This window comes from Fopius arisanus, unplaced genomic scaffold (genome assembly GCF_000806365.1).
Source record: "Fopius arisanus strain USDA-PBARC FA_bdor unplaced genomic scaffold, ASM80636v1 scaffold00001, whole genome shotgun sequence".
Lineage (NCBI taxonomy): Eukaryota > Metazoa > Arthropoda > Insecta > Hymenoptera > Braconidae > Fopius > Fopius arisanus.
Genome location: NW_011887740.1, coordinates 3,905,352 through 3,914,261, shown reverse-complemented (window position 1 = coordinate 3,914,261; position 8,910 = coordinate 3,905,352). Strand labels below are relative to the sequence as shown.

The 8,910-nt window shown below is 39.0% G+C and overlaps 1 protein-coding gene across 5 annotated transcripts in view; it reads right to left on the bottom strand.

The window, feature by feature from the left end:
- kug (kugelei) overlaps positions 1-8,702 on the bottom strand; it is a 178,158-nt gene extending 169,456 nt beyond the window's left edge. For all 5 annotated transcript variants that reach the window (XM_011299469.1, XM_011299497.1, XM_011299479.1 and 2 more), the window contains exon 1: positions 8,336-8,702. The gene's annotated coding sequence lies outside the window, so the exon portion shown is untranslated. The remainder of the gene's footprint in view (positions 1-8,335) is intronic.
- Between the last annotated feature and the right edge of the window lie 208 nt (positions 8,703-8,910).

Sequence of the window (8,910 nt, the reverse complement as noted above, 5' to 3'; positions counted from 1 at the left end):
GTGGCAAATTAAAATGACAGTTTATTGCCAATAAAATGACAATCTCCTCTGGCGCTTTTTGACCTCGGGCAAATAATTCTCGGTGGTTGCAAATGAAAATATTGACGAAAAAAATTGGTTCAAAATCACTGGGTAAACACGGCAGGACGGGCGATAAGAGTGTAGTGTTTGTACACCAAATTATAGATGGTTATTGAGGGGTTAAAAAGTGGGTGTATGCACATAGCATTTGTGTGTTCTTACGGACCACCGTACCGTATTACGAAAGCTTATTAACGTCCTACCAGCTGTGGCCCTCGCCCATATTAATCCCGACTATAACCAAAGTTGAATGTAACATTAACGCCCAACCGCATTTGTCTTTGTATGAAGTCTTCTTCAAATTTGTTAATCACTATTTTAAACTAATATACTCTGTTAAAAATGTCTGTCCTGATTTTCCACGTACATTTCCCGAAATTTTCATCATCCAATTTTTTATGATGTCTCATCATTTGAAATTTTCAATTTTCTACCAAAAATCGAAAGGACTTGATTCCTCCACCAAGCGATGAATTATCAATAATTAAATTCCTTGAAACCCAGTAGAATTGATAACAAGCGAAAAAAAAAAACTACGGAAGATCTCATACCGTTAATTTCGTTGAACTTATCATGCGCGGGAATAATTAATTTTTTCTGCCAAAACCCGATGGAGAACAATAAAAAAAATTGATCAATAAATGAGTACGAACAGGAGATTAACACGATAATCTGGAACGAGTTCACATCCACAACCATTGTTTGAAATTCACCCCAACAATTTCCCGGACGATATCAAGCAACTCTGATATTATTCACACTAGTTCAGTTATCTCGAAGATTATACCCAGCTCAATGGTGGAATGAAAAGAGAAAGAAAAAAAAAAGTTGGAGACGCATGGAGTGGCGTCTTCAGTGTGGCTGGATGTATGCCAGGAAGAAATAAGTGCTTTGAGCGTCAAAAGAGGGGAAACTGCTCACTCGGAATCGCCTGATTATTACCGATGCACTGGGCGTACCACCGCTTCTACACAATTCCAGTTGTATACGACTTTTTTTTTTATACTTTAAATCCCCTCCCCCGTGCCTGTTTTTTACTTTTGTTTTGGTAAGAGCTGTGTCGGGCGATTCGCCAAACGGACATTTAGTTCACGATAGATTGCTGGAGGAGTCAGTTGGCCGTGAGAATGGGACTAAATTCAAAGTAAATTTGGTGAAGCGATTTTTCAGATAGACCGAGAGTTTCAGCATGATCTGTTATTACGATTTTTGTACACGGTTGAATCATGTTCATTGAACTTTCTGGTTTTCAAGATTGAACGTTCAGTTTTCGTTTGAAAATCATGGAAATCTTACATTTTTCATCTTTATATCCATGATAAAAAATCAAATTGTCTAATTCCTAGACAACTTCGAAATTTCTCTCAAATAGCATTGAGTGCAATTTTTGGATAATTCATAAAAAAAAATTGGGATTTTTGTCTATTGGACAAACGAGAAAATTATTTCAGTCTGATTATTAAATATGATTTCCCTGATCAAACATTTTCAATGTATATTCTAAGAACTCGGTGAATAGCAATTGAATCTGAACGGTCAACGTTGAGACAACAGTACCTCTATTTGTTTTTTCTGTTCTATGATTTTTCCTGCGACGTGTCACCGGCAATTTACACATTGGTCTAACGGATCTGACGTCAACTCTATCCCCCGCCTGAATATCAAATGCATATGCTAAACAGGCACACCAGAGTCATAGACACGGAAAATTAGCTGTCAAAACAATGAGAGTTAGTCGTCCTTAGGCAGACCGTCCCCAGCAAAAACACTTGTTGAGGTCTGAATGTTAACGTACACCAATTTGCTGTATTAAAATGAGTCCACCGCGAAAAATTAAGAGAATGAGCAGAATAAAAAAAATTCACACTCCAGAAAAATCTCTATCCCTGAAAACAAGTTTCCAACTCGCACGAAAAGCCACTCAGAAAATTACTTTTAAAGTTGCAATAAAAGAAATCTGCATAATTTATCTACATTTTGGTGCTAAAAAAATTCGAATTTCTCAGCCTATACGACGACTACCGGAAACATTCAAAAAGGGAAGGAATTAATTTTCCATGAATAAATCGTTTGAAACCAAAACCCAAAGTCAAGGAGTCAGATTTTTTTCTGGGGTCTAAAAAATCTAAAAATTCCTGGGCTGCACGATGTAGATCACTATTTCTAAATTTCAGTAATTTTGAAAATAAATTTCTATCCGTGTGAGTGATGAGAGTGATTAGGGAGCGTCTGGATGAAACCAAAAGGGAATGAAAAAAAAGAGGGAGAAAAATGATAAAGTCGAGAAAATAGCCGACACTAGGAAGTTTTAAGGGGCGCTTTGTTCCCATGGTTGTGGGCCCTCCAGGTGAATGAAGGTGGGTTATTCCTATATTCCATAGTCCTGGACGTCGAGACCTGTTACTGACCGAGACCGCAGGCAGCTCGTACGGTGGTATGTCTATTAAATCCATGGCCGACCCTTGCATACCAGAGCTTGTTTAGTATCAAATTATTTCTGGCCTCATACTCCAAATGTTAATAACTCGATTTCTTCGTAACGTTATAACACTCCAATCCCATATTTTCCCTGATTCCTCATCGACTCACGTAATCCGCGAATTAATTATCAGAATTCCTCCTCGTGTTTCGTCATTTCACAAACTCTGCATTTTCACCATTTTACGTAACACGTCTTGCAGCGTTAATGAAAACCGTTCGTCAAGATTAACGATTGCGTTTATCACCCGGGAATAACTTCCGCTAATTTTTTTTTCTTTGAATTTACAATGAAAAATGTTAAAATATTGAAAAGAGGCACGAGTTCTAGTTGAATTGTGAAATTTGGTCAGCGGAAATTAACAAGTTATAAAAAAAATCCATGAAGTTCATTATTAGAAATTCCTGGATAATTACGCAGCAAATTAAATAATTCATCAATGAAGAATTCTCCAAAAATTTCCCATCACGTTATCATTGTTAAAAATCTCAAATATCATTTTATACCAGTGCAAATATCACCAGAAAAATCTCCCTAATTTCCCATTGAATATTTCCATTTTCCCAGAAATTCCCAGTGAAACTCGAGATTTGAATGTCACAGTCCCGAGAATAATTCCAGAACTGCCCCTGAAATTCCAATTTTTTCACGAGTGCAGCTGTAGACTGTTGTTTCGCGTAGGTTAATAACTTTGCTCCTTCGTGAACGAAATTCAACACCGGCGAGCCAGAGTAACACACTGTGGGAGCTATAGAACAATGGAGAAGGCCAAAACAGAGGGACAGAGAAATGAAGATAAAGAGAGTGATGAAAAAGAGAGTAAGAGAGAGAAAACGTAGGGCTCCATTGCCCGGAGGAGAATGTCCAACAGGGGCGCCCAGGTAGTTATGAAAAACATACGAATCTCACTCAAACACTCCCAACCCCCCATCTCCCCCTCACCCCACCTCCCACCCGTTCATTGGATGCCCCCCAGGCCTTGGCATACCTGCCAGAATTTTTCCCTAGTCTGGGTGTGCACTCGCCAGCGCCCCAGGACGAGAAAAAAATACCAAAGAACTCCACTTTTATGAGTTAACAATAAAAACTCATAAAAAGAGAGAGAGAGAGAGAGAGAAAGAGAGAAAAAAAAAATACAACACATGAAATGTCAACGAATTCCTCAGGCGGCCATGTATTTACACCTGGATTGTTTATTTTTACGAGATAGGAGGGGGAAAAATGCTCGGTTAAACTTGAAAGTGCAATGAGAAGAGAAAAGAAAAAAAAAATGAATTCCCAGCACAAATGGAAACGAGGATCCGGAGAAATGCAGATGAAGATAAGGGGGAAAAAAAAATTATTAAGCACTAAAACTCAGGATAAAGTGGATGACACTTGGTAGAAAGGAAAGCATCACGCTAATCGTAAGTTTGTGCATCAGGAGATTTTTGCGTTACCCTCAATTCTTGCATAACGGGTCCCAGAGTGTCGTGTAAATACCTGCGCACTGCTGAATTTAACATTCCAGTTTCGCATCTTTCTTTTTTCTTCGTTTGGTTAATATTTTTTTGCCCTCCCCTTCCCGTACTTCGGCCTCGTATTAAATTAAACGCAACTTTTTTACACTCGCGCATTCTTTCGGCGGAATGGATGACTCGTAATGATTCCCCGATGCCCCAGTGTCGTTGAAGAAAAAGTGACGGAATTTCTGGGGTCAGGTGATGATGAAAGATAATTTTTGAAATTAAGAATTCAGGTTGGATGCTGAGGTAAGATAATTGTCAGGCTGTTCGATAAATTTGACGCAATCTCTCAAGTCATGGGCTTGCAATTCCAAAAATGTGATTATTTCCCTCAAATTTCGAGAATTCTCGTGAAATTTCCAAATGAAATTCCATCATTTTTCAATAATAACCGGCACAAAAATGTTATTGCTTTAAAAAATTTATAAATAAAAAAATTTATGAATTCGTGAATTTTTTGTGACTGCGGCATATTTTTTTTTAGCGCCACAGAAAAATCATATTGAGTGATAATTTCTGTGGTAGAATTTTTATCGAACGCTTGTCTCTGTCTATTGAGCCAAATCCTCTTTGTCAAAAATTATCTGTTCTTCAGTGCATTTTTTCCATCGCTTCTGAAAGAGGCATTTTTTCCTATATCAGTCTGGACAGTCCGTTTTATCGGTTCGTATCAGCCCCGGCTTTTTCATGCTCTACTTCCTCTCGAGAGTTCACGCGCAAGACGGTAGGTGTTTTCTCGGTTGCTGACTGGTAATACGCACCACGCGTTATAAAGCAAACTCAAGCGATTTAAAGTGTTTTACAGTGTACGGCAATGAGAGTAATCCTTGGTTATGCATAGAGACTGGTTTAATGCTCAACAGTAGCTACCCCCTCTGCAATGTTTCCGACTTTTATTAAAAATTTTTCTTATTTCCCCTTTGCGTTTCATTCAACGAGTTTTCTTCACGAGTTACAGACAACAGGGTGAAAAACTTTTATTTCATCTGAATTTTCATGTCCCCATATATTTCTGACACTCACCAAGTTTATTTTCTTTATGCCCAATAAAAATTACGAAACACACAGTTCCCTCACCGGTTATGAAAGCTACTCAGAAGACGTCATTGGCAAAATCGTAATTTTTGGATAAAACATTGAGATAAAAATGAGAGTGGTTTGAAAAAATTATGTAGTTGCACGATAAATTTTTTTTTCAAAATTGAAGTGATAAATAAAAAGTTTGAACAGCAGCGAAGTGCTATGAAACGACTCCACTGTTACAGTTTAATTGAATATCGATTCATCGTAAAAATTATAAGTTTTACGAGGTAATATGAAAAGACCAGCTACAAAAAAGTCGTTTCCGCCTTGAATCGATAGTTTCCGAGATTAATCGATGAATGAAATGTAAAAAAAATAGTCAATCTAAAAAATTCAATATTGCGGCCTACATTAAATCAATCATTCAAGTAATGAGGATTTTGAATTGATCCACGAATCATAGAATAAACATAGAATTAAAAAATTCCTTACAAATTGGGGTAAATTTCAGATGAACGAATGACTGTTGAAAATTGAAACATTTTTTCCCATGAAAATAATCCCTAAGTGCGCAGTGCGCTCGTCGAATTACATTAGCGCTAGTAAAAATTATGAGGAGTAAGCCCCTTTCAAATGGATGTAACACGCGAGGAATTTCATTCACTTCCACTCGATTGGATGATCCTTGAGGATCAGCAGGATGTCCAGAGGGAGTAAAGCACGATAGTGCAGCTGTTCTTCCCCTTCCAACAAGCCCTAGTTTTTATGTGGACGTTTCAACATTTACGAGGTGCAAGCGCTGAAAAATCAACGTAAACCATGAAAAATTCATCGCGCATGATCAATAGCTATGCCATTCTCATCGGTCACGTAATTACTCCTGTCAAATGTTTATTCAACGATGGAGTTGTCCAGCGGTTACACTCGATTTTTCATTATTTAACCCATTCAATCTCTCTCCTGACTAAACGTCAATATCACTCTGTCGGGCCAATTTTTTTTTTAATTATTAATTTTCCGCAGAAAAGGCGCACTGACCACCTGTCGCCCTTGTAATCGTCAATGGGGTAATTAACACCGTTAACTCGCGTTCATGGACGCGTCTCACCACAGGTGACCGTTCAAGAAGAAAATATGAAATATTACTGAGAGAATGTCTATCAATTCTTCAAGGCGGAGAACGAAATTCCCGGAGAAAATTGAGATTGAGAAATTGAGATTAGATAATGAAATAAAACTCAAGAAAAATTTATCGATATTCAAAGTTCAATGACATTAGAAAAAAAGATCTATCTACTAAAATACAGGATTACATTTCATCCATAAGTTGGCACTTCATTTATCCTATATTTTTTTTCATGGCAATGGAAAAAATTGCGAATTGCATTCGTCCGAGATGGTCTTTTCTGAACTCAATCGCAGCTGCATATTTATCCAATATTTTCATCTGGACCGCTGAGGATTGAGTGCGAATAGAGTGAATATAGAGTAATCCATATTTTTTTATATTCACATCTCCACCTCCGGGGAAATCCCAAACGCAGGCCGATGTCCATGGGAAATTAGGACTATCCCCTGTCCGTATTTTTCTCCGAATATTTCCCTCTCATTGAACGAATCCGAGAGCCAATCGCGTGTACCTAGCATTCGAACCCTCGACAAAGACCTGGAGACATCCATTGAGCCCAAAGGAAGAAAATAAAACCAGAAAAATCGTAAAAATAGAGCATAAAGTTGAGAATAAAGCATCCCAGACGTGCCTCCTCTCTACTTTCGACACTCCAATTGAATGAAAGTGACAGCGAATAGGGGAATTATGAGAGCCAAATGAAGGCAATTTCTCGAGTGAACAAAAAATAAACCATTCGGCTGTTTTTATTTACGATTCGAGCATATGCCAGGGGAGTGAATCCAAAAATTGTTACAGAAATTCACCCCCAAGAAAGACAGATGTATTTTTATACTCAGCCCAAGTCAGTTATTTCCAAAATCGTAAACCATCAAAAATCGACGACTATCATCAATAATTTTCGACTCAATCCCTTCCATATCTCCACACATGAATTTCCCCACTCGCGACCACACGAACTCCCGCAAAAAGCAATCAAGATTTTAAAGAAGAAAAATATTCATATTTTACTCTGCACGATTGTTACAAAAATTCATCCCAAAACATACGGCAATCATCTGCGACTAAATTCAATCGTCCATTGTCAACCACCAGCAAACAATAAATACCGTAATCGTACCACAACTACTCAGCGCAATGAGAGAAACAGAAACAAGACAATTGAGAAAAAAAACACTTCCCTACCAGAACAATGAATCTATTCTCTCAAAATCCCTGCAGCCACTCGCTGCTAAAATTCCACACTGAGTGAATGTATTTCGTCTGGAGAATGAGAGAAAAAAAAAGCCTCGAAAAAGGACAGTAAACCGGTTTGGCAGACTGAGGTTATCATGGACGTCATTACGTCCCAAAGCGGGACGATTATTATCCCATGGTGGTTAGCCAGTGAGGAGTGAACTGCGATTTAATTATTCCCTCCCCCTCAACCCCCCTTATCCCACCTCATTCCCCATGATATCCAGCAGCCCTATAGTTACCAACAAATAGGTTAGGGCAGAGAGTCCAATCCGTATCACCAGGCAACTCTAAACACCACTATAATATAACTCACGTTTAATCCGACCTAGCCGTTGGAAATTGATAACGCACTATCCATTACCATCCCGTCGCATTCCTCGTCCCCCTCTTCATTGATGTCTCTCGTTTGATCATTTTGATATCAATGCTCATTCATCAGCAAAAACTTCCTCCACTCACTCCAAACATTCCCCCTCAATTTCAATCTTTCCCCGGTCTTTTCTAACCTCAATCCCCCAGAAAATCAGCAAAAACAGTTATCCGTACCGAATTTTCGCATACGATTCTCGATAAATAATCCATCGCCCAAAAATCAGACGCTCTGCAGGGAAAATCCCAAACCGACGCCCGAGTTTGTTTTCACAAGTGTCGACCCCCCACGTGTGGACTAGACATGTACCACTGACGCGTGAGAAAAAACAAAAGACAAACGAATCGCCATAAACACAATAAACACGCTAAAATTTTGCGCGTCTTTACTTCGGATTGTGACCACCGATACGCATCGTAACCGAAATATCCCTCGTCCTTGAATATATAAGAATTCAGGGAAATAATTCAGGGACTGAAAAATAAAAGTATTCTGTTGTTGTTACATACCTTATATGTTGTCCCGCGATGCTCCCAGCTCGAGTAATCCAACAATAATAAAAGAATTCCACAGGTCGATGTAAACAAAAGAAAACTCCAAAATAAATACTACACTGCTCACAAAACAAAACAAAAACCCGACACTAAAAAACTCGCACTCAATCGGTTCTTAGACTCGGTTCAATGGTTATTCAGAGACACAAACACACAGCTAGCACATCTTATCATCCGTTTAGCTTTTCACACGCCCGCATGTATAAACGTAAATAGAGCCATCCATAACCGGAGAATGGAGACGATAAAAAAAGAACTGATCGCGAATAATGCTTGTCTTCCACGTGGAAATAACAAACGAACGCGACAGCCAACCGTTGGGTTGGGGCGGTAAACCGAAACTGACGCGTCGTGCGGCGCCCGAACGGAGCCGAGCCTACGCCTCCCCACCCCACGACCCGAAGTCGGCCGATCGCCGATACCGACGTCGTCCTTACCCCCTCCCGCCAGATACCGGCATATTCCGGACACGAACACAAGAGTTTTATTTTGGAAAAATTAGACTACAAACAGTCCTAGCTCAACTTCGA